We start from the raw sequence: 16,782 nt of genomic DNA, 5'->3' as shown, positions 1-16,782 counted from the left end.
ACTGCAACCTCCGCCTCCTGGGTTCAAGCGATTCTCCTGCCTCAGCCTCCCAAGTACCTGGTACTACAGGTACCTACCACCAGGCCCACCTAATTTTTAGTAGAGACAGGGTTTAGTATTTTTAGTAGAGACAGGGTTTCATCATGTTGGCCAGGCTGGTCTCGAACTCCTGACGTCAGGTGATCCACCCGCCTTGGCCTCCCAAAGTGCTGGGATGATAGCCGTGAGCCACTGTTCTCAGCCTTAATATTGAATTCTTATTATAACTCTGAGATTTATAGTATTATTTTCTCATCTTTCAGATTAAAAAACCACCATTACTGTAATCCAAGGTAACATTATTCTTTCTCTCTCTTTTTTATTTCTTGAGAGGTGGAGTCTCATTATGTTGCCCAGGCTGGTCTCGAACTTCTGTGCTCAAGTGATCCTCCCACCTCAGCCTCCTGAGTCTACAGGCACAGGTCACTATGCCCAGCCAAGCTAACATTGTTTTGTTACATCCAGGATACACAATGGAAACTAACAATGTAACATGACTTCTCACCTAGACTTCTGCAAGAGCTTTCTGACTGATCATCCCAATTGCCTTCCTCCTTCCTATTTTCCAGGCAGCAAGCAAATTATCATTTTTAAAGGCATATCTGATGCTTCAGTTCCCCTCTTTTAAACTCCTTATTGTCTTCCTATTGCCCTTAGAAGAAAAAACAACCTCCTTAACTCCTATGATGTCCCTCCATTCCCTGGCCATTGCATTCCTCCCCAGCCTCATCCCTGACTCCTGAATTCTTTGCTGCGGTCACACTGACTGCCTTTAGTTCTTTTACCTTCTCATGTTCTCACCTGAAATAATATCTTCCTGGTCACCGTCTCCCTCCTTTATGGTTAGCTCTCATCCATCTTTCAGGACTTGACTTACACTTGCCCTTCTCTGGAGGCCTTCTGTGACCCCGAGGACCAAGTTGCTCCATTTCATTAGCATCCTGTGCTTTCACTCTTATGGTGTTCATCCCACTTTATTATAGAGACTTGCAAAATTGTACACTTTAGCCTGTAAGATCATGAGGACAATGATTGAGATTCTCTTTTGAGCACCAATTCCTCAGGGCCTAGTGCTGTGATACCCTATATTTGAACAAATGAATAAGCGAATGAGCCCATTAAGCTTTCCTTTTCTGAACCATTGAAGAATGTCCTCAACATAAATGACTAATTTCAGATATTAAACACAACTCTGTAGTTCACATCTGTGGTAAATTATCATGCCTGAATAATATGTAGAACAATCTTTACCTTGTAATACTCTGAATGTGGGTGAACTTACAGTTCAAACACTATAATTACAATAAAATGAAAATTATAATTATCCTCTTGTTTGAGTATTTATAAGGCCTAGAAGGGTAGGGGATGGAAATAATACGCTTGATGTGACACGCTGCTGCTCTGTAATGAGTATTAATTCAATTGACTAAATTTACATCTTCAGCTGTCCCCCAGGGCTTGAGAAACCGTGTTGGTCAGCAGGTGTTAATTTAGCTTAGTAGTTCTCTCTTCCAACTTTGAAGAGGCTATTCAGTTTTCAGATCTATCAGTGCTTGTCTCTGAGGCTTCATGCACACAATAGAGAGCTCAAATTATTTTGTTGGGGGCAGAAAAGGAGAGCTAAAAGAAGGACATCTCAGCTCCTCAAATGCACACCGCCTCCCCCAAGGAAGTGGCTCTTAGATGAGCCCAACTGGCAAACTCTAACCGTGCAGTAAAACCCTCACCACTAGGTGTCTCAGTGGCCGTGCCACTTCCTCCATCTCCTTGGAAAGCAGCTAGCGGCATACACTCCATTACTCTATTGTTAGTGAGCCTCCAAGCAAAGAACCTTTTGGAAGGGTTGATTTCAATACCTGGGTAAATTTTCCAGTAGATCTAATCAGTATCTAGATTGCCTCTCTTAATAAGAGAAACATTGGATTAACTGCAGTGTCTTCCTCTGTTACTGCCTTCCTTTATTTAGGGAAAACGTGCTCTGTTTGTAGTACCTTTATTTAATGATTTCTCCATCTAATTTATTTCTTTATTGTGTTGGGGGATGGGGAGAGGTCTTCCTTAGTCATGATGAACGACCCCATTTTCATCACCTGTCACCCCCACACTGAACTAAATGTCTTTCCAGGTTTTTTCCACACAGTTACTTTAGTCTTGAAGGCATTTATTTTCAACTGCCCCTAAGTTTACCACTTGAACTGATTTTAAAGGTAAAAAAAAATGGAGCTTAAAGAATCATCAAATGGAGGAAGATAGCTCAGAGGTAGGTATAAATTTTTACCATAAATGTACTTCAGAAATTAATGAGAAAGGAAAGAAATATTCAACAAATGGTATTGAGTATTTAATTTGCTATATATATATATATATAATCAAACTGATTCCAGATGGATAAAAGAAATATGCATATTTTTTAAACAAACCCAGAAAGAATGAGAAGAAAATAAAAGTGAATATCAGATCTTTGCAGGAAGGGCAATTTTTAAGATTTACTCTTATAGAATAATTCGCAAAACAAAATATCAGTAAATTTCCCTGCATGAAGATTAGAAACCACCAGGTTAAAAACCAAGACGATAATAAAAATTAAAAGTTAAATTGAAAAAATAATTGCAAGAAAAAATTATAATAAGTGGTTAATATCTTTCCTATGTAAAGGATGTGTACAATTTTGTAAGAAAAATAATCAAGATCCCAATTAATAGCCAAAATAAATGAACTAACACATGGAAAATATTCATCCTCTGATGATAATTACAGAACTGGAAATAAAAATGAGAGACCATTTTTCATCTAAGTTAACACAAATTTAAACAGCCACTACTGATATAATTCTTTTGAAAAATAATTTGGCAAATTCATTTTCTCCCTCTCTCTCTCCTTTTCCCTCCCCTTCTCCCTCCCTCTCTACATCCTCCCTGCTTTCATTCATTCATTTATTTAACAAATACCCTCTGTGTGCCTGCCAGGTGCTGGAATCTAGCCTAAATTCTAAATACAGAAAAAATTTTATGTATAAATTTGTTCATCTCCACATGATTAGTAATAGCATTAAATCAAAAACATCCTACATTGTCATCCATAGGCAAGGTCTTGTTTTGCTTAAGACAGTCTTAGTTTATGTTTGATATCCCAGCGTAATTAATAAATAGTGCCCCCCCCCCAAGACAGCTTTCTGGCTGATAGCAGTCAAGTATCTTGAGGAAGGGCCAGTTTTTCTAATTTGTACAAAAGCACCATTGGGATTAGCCACTGTCCGTTAAATTACTAAGGTTGGATGATTTCTGGTTTCCTATTTTTCTGCAATTTCTAGATTTTCTAAAATGGATTTTACATGTGTGGGCTTTACATGCATTAACTCATTTAATTTTCACAACTCCATAATTATTTATTTTTCTTATTTCACCCCCTTTCTTTAAGATGAGGGATTAAGTCACCAAGAGTCACACAGTTATGAAGTGATAGAACCAAGATTTACACCTGCATAGTCCGTATCCAGACCTTTAAACAGCAAGTTATCCTGTCCATAGGGATAACTATATCCAGTTGGACTTCTTATTCATTTATGGGGGGATAAAGATTACCTATGCTCACAAATGTTATTTGGAAAGTGCATAGAAATAGTAGCCCCAAAATGTGTCTATCTCTTATAAACAAAATGTGTTCTCTTAAGCCCACTAATTATAAACACATTGTAAATACAGTAATTGATTAAAAAAATAAAATGCAAGAATTCATTAACAAATAAAATGGAAGAATCCCAAATACCCAATTATGAAGTATCTTTTTGATGTATAGTTATATCTGTTTAAATTTCTTTTTATTGGCCAGGCGTGACGGCTCATGCCTGTAATCCCAGCATTTTGGGAGGTGGATCACTTGAGGTCAGGAGTCCAAGACCAGCCTGGCCAACATGGTGAAACCTTGTCTCTACTAAAAATTAAAAAAACAGCCAGGTGTGGTTGCACACGCCTATAATCCCAGCTACTTGGGAGGCTGAGGCAGGAGAATTGTTTGAACCCGGGAGGCAGAGGTTACAGTGAGCTGAGATCCAGCCACTGCACTCCAGCCTGGGGAACAGAGTGAGACTCTTATCTCAAAAAAATAAATTAATAAATACTTATTTATTTTTATTTATTAATTTATTTATTTCTTTTTTTCACTCTGGGCTCATTTCTCGATCTGTTTAAATTTCAACATATGAGGCTGGGCGCAGTGGCTCATGACTATAATACCAGCACTTTGGGAAGCTGAGGTGGGCAGATCACCTGAGGTCAGGAGTTGCAGACCAGCCTGACCAACATGGCGAAACCCCGTTTCTACTAAAAATACAAAAATTAGCCAGATATGTGGCACAGGCCTGTAATCCCAACTATTCACGAGGCTGAGGCAGGAGAATCGCTTGAACCCAGGAGGCAGAGATTGCAGTGAGCTGAGATCGTGCCACTGTACTCCAGCCTGGGTGACAGATCATGACTCATTGCAACCTCTGCCTGCCAGGTTCAAGCAATTCTCCTGCCTCAGTCTCCTGAGTGGAACTACAGGCGTGTGCCACCATGCCCTGCTGATTTTTTGTATTTTTAGTAGAGGCAGAGTTTCACCATGTTGGCCAGGCTGCTCTCAAATTCCTGACCTCAGGTGATCCACCCGCCTTGGCCTCCCAAAGTGCTGGGATTACAGGCGTGAGCCACCACGCTTGGGCCACATACCACTTTTAAATGTATTGATGGAAAAATAATATTTTTTGTAGGTCATGTGTGGTGGCTTATGCCTGTAATCCTAGCACTTTGGGAGGCTGAAGCGGGTGGATCACTTGAGGCCAAGAGTTCAAGACCAACCTGGGCAACATGGTGAAACCCCCATCTCTACAAAAAATATAAAATTTAACCGAGAGTTGTGGCATGTGCCTGTAGTCCCAGCTACTGAGGAGGCTGAGGTGGGAGGCTTGCTTTAAGACAGGAGAGCTCCCTGGACCCCTTCACAGGACTTGCAACAGGAGTGTGGCTCACTGACTCAGCTGCCATCCTAAAACCCTTTGTGGGAGGGGGAGCATGCAGGCAAGTGGGTGCTGGGGCTCTGACGAGAGCTTTTGGGCTCCATCTCCATGGTAGCATCTAGGGGTATGCTACAATTAATGCTCTTTTAGCAGTTTCTCTCTGCAGACAGCTAAGTGTTAACCAGCTCAGTGGAGAGTCAGGGTGACAGCCTTTTACACCTTTCCTTCTTGGTACCCAGGTCCTTGTCTGGTGCCCAAGAAGAATCTAGCCACATGGACTTGAAGGATGGTGAATGTGGAGGTTTCACTGAGTGATAGAGGTGGCTGTCAGTGGGACAGGGAGCTAGAAAGGGTATGGAGTGGGAAAATAATCTTCCCCTGGAGTTCGGCCGTCCCCAGCTGACCTTTCTGATAGTCCAGCTGTCTCTTCAACATTCAACGCTTCTTCTCTTCTCTCCTTCTCTGCCATGCCACTCTGCTCCTCTGCCAGTGGAGTTTGGGGTTTTTATGCATACAGGATGGTGGGCGTGGCAAGCCAGGGTGGTTTTGGAAAAAGCAACGTTTGGGTGGGAAAAGAGAGATATAAAGTTCTTATTTAGGGCTGCAGCCCCAGGCTTGTGGGTGGGGCTTTTGCGGGGAACTACCCTCTTCTACCCAGTATTTCCGTGCCTCTGGTCCATATCAACATGACCCCAAGAGGTCGAGGCTGCAGTGAGCCAAGATCACACCACTGCACTCCAGCCTGGGTAACACAGTGAGACCCTGTCTCAAAATACACACACACACACACACACACACACATATACACACATATGCATATATACATACACACAAATATATAGATGTTTTTGTTACATGATTTATTGAAATTAAACATGTATCACTAATTAAATGGGCAAGTGTTAAAAATTACAGTTTATGAGTGTTACTAAAGATTTATAAATACAGGCCAGACAGAGTGGCTTACGTCTGTAATCCTAGCACTTTGGAAGGCTGAGGTGGGCAGATTAAATGAGGTCAGGAGTTCGAGACCATTCTGGCCAACATGGTGAAACCCCATCTCTACTAAAAATACAAGAATTAGCCAGGCACAGTGGTGCATGCCTGTAATCCCAGCTACTTGGGAGGCTGAGGCAAAAGAACCGCTTGATCCTGGGAGGCGGAAGTTGCAGTGAGCTGAGATGGCACCACTGCACTCCAGCCTGGGTGACAAAGCAAAACTCTATTTCAAAAAACAAACAAACAAAAAGGCCAGATGTTGTGGCTCACACCTGTAATCCCAGCACTTTGGGAAGCTGAGGTGGGCGGATCATGATTTCAGGAGATCGAGACCATCCTGGCTAACCCGGTGAAACCCCGTCTCTACTAAAAATACAAAAAAATTTGCCAGGCGTGGTGGCGGGCGCCTGTAGTCCCAGCTACACGGGAGGCTGAGGCAGGAGAATGGCGTGAGCTAGGGAGGCGGAGCTTGCAGTGAGCCGAGATTGCGCCACTGCACTCCAGCCTGGGCGACGGAGGGAGACTCTGTCTCAAAAAAATAATAACTAATAAAAAAAAAAAGAAGTTGTTTTTGTTTTTTGAGACGGAGTCTCACTCTGTCGCCAGGCTGGAGTGCAGTGGCCCCATCTCGGCTCACTGCAACCTCTGCCTCCCGGGTTCAAGCAATTCTCCTGCCTCAGCCTCCCAAGTAGCTGGGACTACAGGCACATACCACCACGCTTGGCTAATTTTTTTTTTTTTTTTTTTTTTTTTTTGCATTTTAGTAGATACAAGGTTTCACCATGTTGCCCAGGCTGGTCTTGAACTCCTGAACTCAGGTAATCCGACTGCCTTGGCCTCCCAAAGTGCTAGGATAACAGGCATGAGCCACCACATCTGGCAAAAAAGAAAAAAAAACTTTATAAATACAACTGTATAATGTTGCCTTTAACTATATGCTAATCTAAAATAAATTATTTTGGTTGGGTGTGGTGGCTCACGCCTGTAAATACAATAAAATAAGAAAATAAAATAAAGTAAGAAAATAAAATAAACTTTTGGCCAGGTGTGGTGCCTCACGCCCGTAATCCCGGCACTTTGGGAGGCTGAGGCAGGTGGATCAAGAGGCCAGGAGTTTGAGACCAGCCTGGCCAATATGGTGAAACCCTGTCTCTACTAAAAATAGAAAAACTAGCCGGGTGTGGTGGCACACGCCTGTAGTCCCAGCTATTCGGAAGGCTGAGGCAGGAGAATTACTTGAACCCGGGAGGCAGAGGTTGCAGTGAGCCAAGATCATGCCACTGCACTCCAGCCTGGGCGACAGAGCGAGACTCTGTGCCAACTAAATAAATAAGATAAAATAAAATAAAATAAACTTGTAATTAGCCGGGCATGGTGGCAGGCGCCTGTAATCCCAGCACTTTGGGAGCCCGAGGCAGGCGGATCACATGAGGTCAGGAGTTCAAGACCATCCTGGCCAACATGGTGAAACCCCGTCCCTACAAAAATACACAAATTAGCTGGGCATGATGGTGAGTGCCTGTAATCCCAGCTACTCAAGAGGCTGAGGTGGGAGAATCGCTTGAACCCAGGAGGCGGAGGTTGCAATGAGCTGAGATTGTGCCACTGCACTCCCACCTGGGTGACAGAGCAAGACTCCATCTCAAAAAAAAAAAAAATATATATATATATATAATGCATATATATATCACTCATGCCATGCTTCCATTGTGTTCTTCTCTGCTTAAGCAGGTGAGATTGTATATATATATATAATACATAAAATACATATATATTATACGTATTATATATACTTATATATAATACATTATATATAATACGTATAATATATATGTATATATGTATAATATATAGTATATAATGCATGCTAGATAGATAGATAGATAGATAGATAGATAGATAGATAGATAGATAGAATCTCACCTGCTTAAGCAGAGAAGAACACAATGGAAGCATGGCATGAGTGATATTTCCTGAGAAGTTAAGGAAACAATGTGGAAGGTCAGGGCCAAGCAGGCAAAATCACCTAGTTGGTTTTTAGCAGGCATTCTCTGCACTGCAGGGGAGTGTTTGGGGCAAGCAGGATTAGCTTTCAATATTCTTCAGACCACAAAGGGGATAAGCTTCCTGCCCTCCTGACACTGTGGTGGAAGCCAGGTTGGACAATGGCACTGCAGTAAACGCAGTAAAAGAGCCTGGTCTCACCTGCTTCCCCCCAGACAGGCCCAGAATGAGGCCTTAGCTCCAGGCTTACTGCCACTCTTCAAGGCTCTCATTATTATTGAATAACCTACCTTGGGCTCCATGAGCACCTTACTACACAGGGAGCATGCCTATAAATCCCTTTGCCATCCTTCATTGCCCTATTCAGGATCAAGGTTGTGAGGATTAAGTGAAATAATGCATATTTAGTACAATGCCTGCCAAGAAATGTCAGCTACTTTTTCTTTAGCACCTCCATGCTCCATGTGACCAGGAATGCAATGGGCATGGGTTGATTAAAGGCCGCCTTCCTGGGACTTCCTTGGGCAGAGCCCATCATTTCTCCTTTCGGCTCCTAAATCTCCTGTTCTTCGTTTGTCACTATATTTACCACTCTACATTCTGTTTCAATTGTCTGCTAACTTGTGTGTTTCCTCCACATCGTTGTGAGTTCTTTGAAGGCAGAGATCAGGTTTATCTTTTTTTTTTTTTGGAGATGGAGTCTTGCTCTGTTGCCCAGGCTGAAGTGCAGTGGCACTATCTCAGCTCACTGCAACCTCTGCCTCTCGGGTTCAAGCGATTTCCTGCTTCAGCCTCCCGAGTAGCTGGGGTTACAGGTGCCTGCTACTGCACCTGGCTAATTTTTGTATTTTTAGTAGAGATGAGGTTTTACCATGTTGGCCAGGCTGGTCTCGAACTCCTGACCTCAAGAGATCCACCCATCTCAGCCTCCCAAAGTGCTGGGATTACAGGCGTGAGCCACCATGCTCAGCCCAGGATCACGTTTTTCATCTGTGAATTCATATCTTAGGTGCTTGATGAATGTTTCATGACTGTTAAGTAAAGTGAAGTATGTTGAAAAAAGTATGCATTTTAGAGTCTTTTTTATTTTCTTTTCTGGTGTCTTTTTTTTTTTTTTGAGACAGAGTCTCACTCTGTGGCCCAGGCTGGAGTGCAATGGTGCAATCTTGGCTCACTGCAACCTCAGCCTCCTGAGTAGCTGGGACTACAGGTGCATGCCACCATGTCCAGCTAGGTTTTGTATTTTTTGTAGAGACAGGGTTTCACCACGTTGCCTAGGCTGGTCTCAAACTCCTGAGCTCAAGCAATCCACCAGCCTCAGCCTCCTAAAGTGCTGGGATGACAGGTGTGACCTACCACACCTGGCTGCATTTTAGAATCTTTATAGGCCTGGATTTGAATCCCAGCCTCATCATTATAGCTGTGTAACCATAGTAAGTTGCTTCTCTCAGAGTTTCCTCACCTAAAAACGGGGGCAATCATGACTCCCTCGTGGCATTGTTGTGAGGATTAACAAGGATAGAATAAGAAAACATGTATCCCCAGGACCTGGCCAATTTTAGGTGCTCAGTAAATGTGTTCCTTTCTAATAAGCAAAAAGGATGGAAACAAATCTGGAGCCTGAGTTTCCTTCATTTGTAAAATTCTCATGGAGTAAGAATACATGAGGTCAATGTAAAGTACCCTGATGTCTTTGGCTAAGCAATGGTGCATTAGTTGAAGGAAAATTCGGGTGTTTTATTCCTGTGCTTAACGAAGCCCTCTCTGATAGTCTGACCTCACGGATGTAAATACATTCTCCTTGGAGTTCATTCAAGGAACGCCACTCACAGGAGGGAGGGCCCAGGGAGGGAGTCATCAGGGAGGCCTGGGGCCAATCCCCCACCCCAGGCAGCTGCATTTCTTCCCAGTCGTCTATGTGGACACCGATAGACCCTGCTAAGTGCATCCTCCACCTCCCCCGGCGCTTCTCATGAGCCACCCCAACAAGACCAAGCCTGGAAACAGGACTCAGGATTCACCAGGCCTGTGGGATGGCTAACAGCAGGGGCTGAGTCTCACAGAGGAGACTGCCTTTTAAACAGACACACATCTGAGGCAGAGAGTGAAAGATGATGAGATGGAGAAAGAAACCAACAGTGGAGAGATTTTCCTACGAACGCCGATGTAAGCCAGATTCTGAGGTTGCCAGTACCTCCTCCGCAGTCCGGCATCGCCCACCTTGCAGCCCTCCCCGGCTGCCTTTGTACTGCGTGCTGAATTTAGACCACGAGCCACGTGCCTGCTGCCTCTTCAGAGCCCTCCTGGGAGTGAGGATCTGACGCTTCTGCAGCAGCCCGGTAATCCACTGCACAAAGTGAAACAGCCTGCTCCCTCTCTTCTCCGCAGCTGGCCTCCATTGCCTGAAGTCAGTGGCCAAAACTATGAACAGCATATTCATAATACTGGATTAAGTCCCGCAGCAACCCCTTTGGGCCATCATCTCAGCACCCGTCCACCACCGGCCACTGCCTTCTTTCCAAATGCCTTCCCACTGTTGCCTACTCCGTGGAGAAGGCCTCTTTTACTCCCTCTGTCTCCCCCGAGTTGACAAGTTTTTTCAGAAAATTACCTCAGCCTCACAAGTCTGAAATCCTTGATTCTGAAAAAAGCTCAAAACCCTTATTTCTAAAACTTTAGCACCTCCCACCTCTTTTCTTGGGATCTCTTATCCAACTCTGTAAGAAAATTCCCCTATGCTATTTTCTCATGCTCTCAACATTCTCAAGGAATTGCCTACCTCCAGATGTCTCAAACCAGTTTCTTGGTCATCAAAGAAAAAATAAATAAATAACAAAAAACATTTCAGGCAATGGAAACAAATTTACTCTTGAGAGGCAATATAGCATAGTTATTAAGAAGGAGAGAGATTCTAAGGCCAGGCAGGATGGCACATGTCTGTAATCCCAGTGCTTTGGGAGGCTGAGGCTGGGGGATTGCTTGAGCCCAAGAGTTCAAGATCAGCCTGGGAAACATAGGAAGATCCTGTCTCTACCAAAATTTTAAAGATCAGCTGAGTATGGTGGTTCACACCTGTAGTCCTAGCTACTCTCGAGAGGCTGAGGTGGGAGGATCACTTGAGCCCAGGAGGTCAAGGCTGCAGTGAGCTATGATCACATCATCACTGCACTCCAGCATGGCAACAGAGTGAAATGCTGTCTCAAAAAAAAGGTGCATAGACTCTAGATTGTCTAGGTTTTGAATCCTGGGTCTGCCACTTACTAACTAGTTGTAAATGTCTTGTTAAGTCTCCTTTTCTGTTGTTGTTCTCTCTCTCTCTCTCTCTCTCTGTGTGTGTGTGTGTGTGTGTGTTTGTTTTGCTTTTGTTTTTTTTAGAGACACGGTCTTTCACTCTGTCACCCAGGCTGGAGTGCAGTGGTGCAATTATAGCTCACTGTAGTCTCAAACTCCTGGGTTCAAGGGATCCTCCTTACTCAGCTTTCCAAGTAGTTAAGACTACAGGTATGCATCACCACACCTGGCTAATTTCAAAATGTTTTGTAGAGATGAGGCCTTGTTATGGCTGGTCTCAAACTCCTGGCCTCAAGCAATCCTCCCACCTTAAGCAATCCTCCCTGCTCAGCCTCCCAAAGTGCTGGGACTGCAGGCCTGAGCCACCATACCCAGCCTGGCTTTGTTAAATCTCTTAACATCTCAGGGCTTCAGTTTCTTCAGTATGAAATGCAAGAATACCGATAATATTTACCTTTATCATCAGGAAGATTAAATGATTGTTTAAAGCACATAGAACAGCAGATAGCACATAAAACATACTGGAAAAATGCATGCTATTGTTTTACTGGAATGTAGATTTGAACACCAGTAAATAGATGGCAACTGGAACTTACATCCCAGATCATTCTGAGAAGCCATCATTCCCAGTCTATTTTATTTATTGAGATGGAGTTTCGCTCTGTTGCCCAGGCTGGAGTGAAGTGGCACGATCTCGGCTCACTGCAACCTCCGTCCCCAGGGTTCAAGCAATTCTCCTGCCTCAGCCTCCCAAGTAGCTGGGATTACAGGCGCGTGCCACCACGCCCAGCCAATTTTTGTATTTTTAGTAGAGATGGGGTTTCGCCATGTTGGCCAGGCTGGTCTCGAACTCCTGACCTCAGGTGATCCACCTGCCTTGGCCTCCCAAAGTGCTGGGGTTACAGGCGTGAGCCACCGTGCCTGGCCATTCCCAGTCTATTTAAACCCTATTGCAACCTTATCCCGCTCTCCTATCTGGTCACCTGAATGCTTAATCTTACAAGGGTAAAGTACCTCTCATCAGTGAAAGAGGCTAAATGAACCCATTTGGTCAGAACTTCTTTGGTGAAACAGTAGTGGCTCAATTTCTAGATTTGAAAATATTTCAACTCGTGGAAGTGAGAATGTCTGCAGAGTTGACTGAAGGAAGAGCAGGCCTCAAGAAGGAGAACAAGGACTGATTCAGAGGTTAGAAGGGTTGGCAGTGTCCACAAACACAACTAAAGACGAGCTCAAATGCCTTGAAATTTTGCCCTTGTCTCAAACACATTACGGTAGTTGTTACCCTGGAAGGTCACCGATGTCCCCTTTGAGCCAGTCCAGGCCTTTCTTCAGCGCTCTTCATCCTTCTTGCAGAGGCCAGCTGTCACTTCTTGCTCCGTACCAAAGCCTTTGAGTCCTAAGAGGTATGTTAAGGGCACAATGGCAAGGACACAGTCAAAAGGTTACAGGAAAGCTCTACAATAAAACAGAACCGTGGAGATAATACCCAGGCCACAAAAAATGGAGGAAAAGGGATACAATTTTACCAAAAGTGGCTGGGACAGCTTTCTTGCCTTCTCCCTTTTTTCTTTTGTATTTGTTTTCCCTACATTAGATTGGGGAGAGACTTTTCTTGGGAGGAGGTAACAGATTATAAATATATAGAGAAGTTTATAATGTTTTTGTTTCCTTTCATGGCACTTACCGAATTTATCATTTTATTAATTGTTTTCTTGTGTTTTTTTTGCTTGTTTGTTTGTTTGCTTTTGCTTTTGTTTTTTGAGATATAGCCACACTCTGTCACCCAGGCTGGAGTGCGCAGTGGCACAATCTCGGCTCGCTGCAATCTCCACCTCCTGGTTTCAAGGGATTCTCCTACCTCAGCCTCCTAAGTAGCTAAGATTACAGATGCCCACCACCACGCCCGGCTAACTTTTGTATTTTTGGTAGAGATGGGTTTTCACCATGTTGGCCAGGCTGGTCTCGAACTCCTGACCTCAGATAAACTGCCCGCCTTGGCCTCTCAAAGTACTGGGATTACAAGTGTGAGCCACTGCACCCGGTTTCTTGTTTTTTTGTCTGTTACCCCACTACAATGTAAGCTCCAGGAAGGGCAAGAACAGGCCCCTCTGCCCTGCTCATCCTTCTATCCCCAGCAACCAACACAATGCGTGGCACATTGTTATAGATACTAACATGGAACACAAACTATGCAAATGCTAGAAGGAGATATTAGGAAACATTTATTTTTCTTTTTTTTTTTTTTTTGAGACGGAGTCTCGCTCTGTCGCCCAGGCTGGAGTGCAGTGGCGCAATCTCAGCTCACCGCAAGCTCCGCCTCCCGGGTTCATGCCATTCTCCTGCCTCAGCCTCTCCGAGTAGCTGGGACTACAGGCGCCCGCCACCAAGCCCAGCTAATTTTTTGTATTTTTTAGTAGAGACCGGGTTTCACCGTGGTCTCGATCTCCTGATCTCGTGATCCGCCCGCCTCGGCCTCCCAAAGTACTGGGATTACAAGCGTGAGCCACCGCGCCCGGCCAGAAACATTTATTTTTCTATTCTTAGGGTTCATAAAACCTTCCCTAACAAAAGAGAAAATCAAAAAGCCATGAAGAAAAAGATCACTAGATCTGACTACATAAAAAATTTAGGGCCAGGCATAGTGGCTCACGCCTGTAATCCCAGCACTTTGGGAGTCCGAGGCAGGTGGATCACCTGAGGTCAGGAGTTCAGACCAGCCTGGCCAACATGGTGAAACCCCGTCTCTACTAAAAATACAAAAATGAGCTGGGCATGGTGGCAGGCGCCTGTAATCTCAGCTACTTGGAAGGCTGAGGCACGAGAATCACTTGAACCAGGAGGCAGAGGTTGCAGTAAACCAAGATTGCGTCATTGCACTCCAGCCTGGGCAACAAGAGTGAAACTCTGTTTCAAAACAAAAAAAGTTTTTTTAGACATTCTATCTGAAGAGTAAATAACATAATAACCAGCAATTATTTATCACTTTATACATGCCAATTTCTGTTCTAAGCAATTTACATGTCTTAACTCATTTAAGCATCCTAGTGATCTTACGATGCAAGCATTATGATTATCATCTGCCTTTTATAGATAGGAAACGGAGGCACAACAAGATTAAATACTTTGGCCAGGTGTAGTGGCTCATGCCTGTAATCCCAGCACTTTGGGAGGCCGAGGCGGGTGGATCACAAGGTTAGGAGTTCAAAACCAGCCTGGCCAACATGGTGAAACCCTGTCTCTACTAAAAATATGAAAATTATCCAGGCATGGTGGTGGGTGCCTGTAATCCCAGCTACTTGGGAGGCTGAGACAGGAGAATCACTTGAACCTGGGAGGCGGAGGTTGCAGTGAGCCGAGATTGCACCATTGCATTCCAGCTTGGGTGAGGAGAGTGAAACTTCGGCTCCAAAAAAAAAAAAAAGATTACATCTTTTGCTAGAGATCAAATAGCTATTAAGTGGTGGAGTCCAGTTTTGAACTCATCCAGCCTGGTTCCAGGGTTCATACTCTTGACCATTACATTATAGTTGCCCCTGAAAGAAACATATGGCAAACAAAAAGGTAGTCTTCATAATGTGTATGAATTTTCACATATTAATAAGAAAATTACAAATAACCCAGTTGAAATATTTGGCAAGTAATAGGAGTCAAAAATTCACTGAAGAAGAAACACATATGGTCAATAAATTTTCCTGCTTAATAAATAGCAATTCCTAAAACTGTAACAATAGCAAGATACTACTTTTTACCCTTTAGATTAGCAAAAAGTAAAATATTGCTAATATGTACTATTGGCAAGTGTGTAGGGAAGAGTAAACTGGTACAATTGCTTTCTTATTTTATTCAATGGTTTTCATTACACTTTCTATTGATGTTGATTCTCAAGTTGTCCCAGATTTGGCCAGTGGAGCCTGTTCAAGCTGACTCATGTGTCCTCTTGACTTATGCCATCATTCTTTGAGCACTATTTACTGTCTGGCACACAATATCCACAGGCTCATTCTGTTCCAACTCTGGAATCAGTCATTTCTCTAGGGGTTCTGTTCCTTTTGGAAACCAAGTGTATTAATTGCTATTATATGTCATTGATTTCAGGTCCTCTTGAAAAGCTAGAAAATGAATGTATGTAAAAATGCTTAATGATAAATTTTAAGTAATATAAGACAGAAATTGTATATACAGTGTGGTAGTTTTCATTTAAAGCACACACACAGATATAGCAAATTGCTGAATTATGGTGTTTGGGGTGATTTTTTTTTCATTTCAATTTGTATTCTAAAATTATCAAAGTGTGGCCAGGCGAGGTGGCTCATGCCTGTTATCCCAGCACTTTGGGCGGCCGAGGTGGGTGGATCATGAGGTCAGGAGATCGAGACCATCCTGGCTAACACGGTGAAATACCGTCTCACTAAAAATACAGAAAGTTAGCTGGGTGTGGTGGCGGGTGCCTGTAGTCCCAGCTACTCCGGAGGCTGAGGCAGGAGAACGGCGTGAACCCGGGAGGCGGAGCTTGCAGTGAGCCAAGATCAAGCCACTGCACTCCAGCCTGGGTGACAGAGCGAGACTCCATCTCAAAAAAAAAAAAAACAAAAAACAAACAAAAAATTCAACATGTAATACTTTCTTTTTCTCCCTTTCTTTCTTTCTTTCTTTCTTCTTTCTTTCTTTCTTTCTTTCTTTTTCTTTCTATTTCTTTCCTTCTTTATTTCTTTCTTTCTTTCTTTTTCTCTCTCCCTTCCTTCCTTCTCTCTCTCTCTCTTTCTTTCTTTCTTTTTTGAAATGGAGTCTCACTCTGTCACCAGGCTGGAGTGCTGTGGCACAATCTCAGCTCACTGCAACCTCCGACTCCCTGGTTCAAGCGATTCTCCTGCCTCAGCCTCCTGAGTAGCTGGGATTACAGGCACGCGCCACCATGCCCAGCTAATTTTGTATGTTTAGTAGAGATGGGGTTTCGCCATGTTGGCCAGGCCAGGCTTGAACTCCTGACCTCAAGTGATCCACCTGCCTCGGCCTCCCCAAGTGTTGGGATTACAGGCATGAGCCACCACGCCTGGTCTCTTTTTCTCTTCGCTCTTCTCTTCTCTTCTCCTTTTCTCTTGCTCTGTCACCCACGCTGGAGTGCAGTGGTGTGATCTTGGGTTACTACTACCTCCACCTCCCGGGTTCAAGCAGTTCTCATGCCTCAGCCTTCCAAGAAGCTGGGATTACAGGCATGTGCCACCATGCCCAGCTAATTTTTTTGTGTATGTGAGACGGAGTCTCGCTCTTGTCACTTAGGCTGGAGTGCAGTTTCATGATCTCAGCTCCCTACAACCTCCACTTCCTGGGTTCGAGTGATTCTCCTGCCTCAGCCCCCCAAGTAGCTGGGATTACAGGTGCCCACCACTATGCCAGGCCAATTTTTGTATTTTTAATGGAGACACGTTTTCACCAAGTTGGCCAGGCTGATCTCG

The sequence above is a fragment of the Symphalangus syndactylus genome, chromosome 12 (assembly GCF_028878055.3).
Source record: "Symphalangus syndactylus isolate Jambi chromosome 12, NHGRI_mSymSyn1-v2.1_pri, whole genome shotgun sequence".
NCBI classification, from domain to species: Eukaryota; Metazoa; Chordata; class Mammalia; order Primates; family Hylobatidae; genus Symphalangus; species Symphalangus syndactylus.
Note: the sequence above shows the minus strand (reverse complement) of the source record.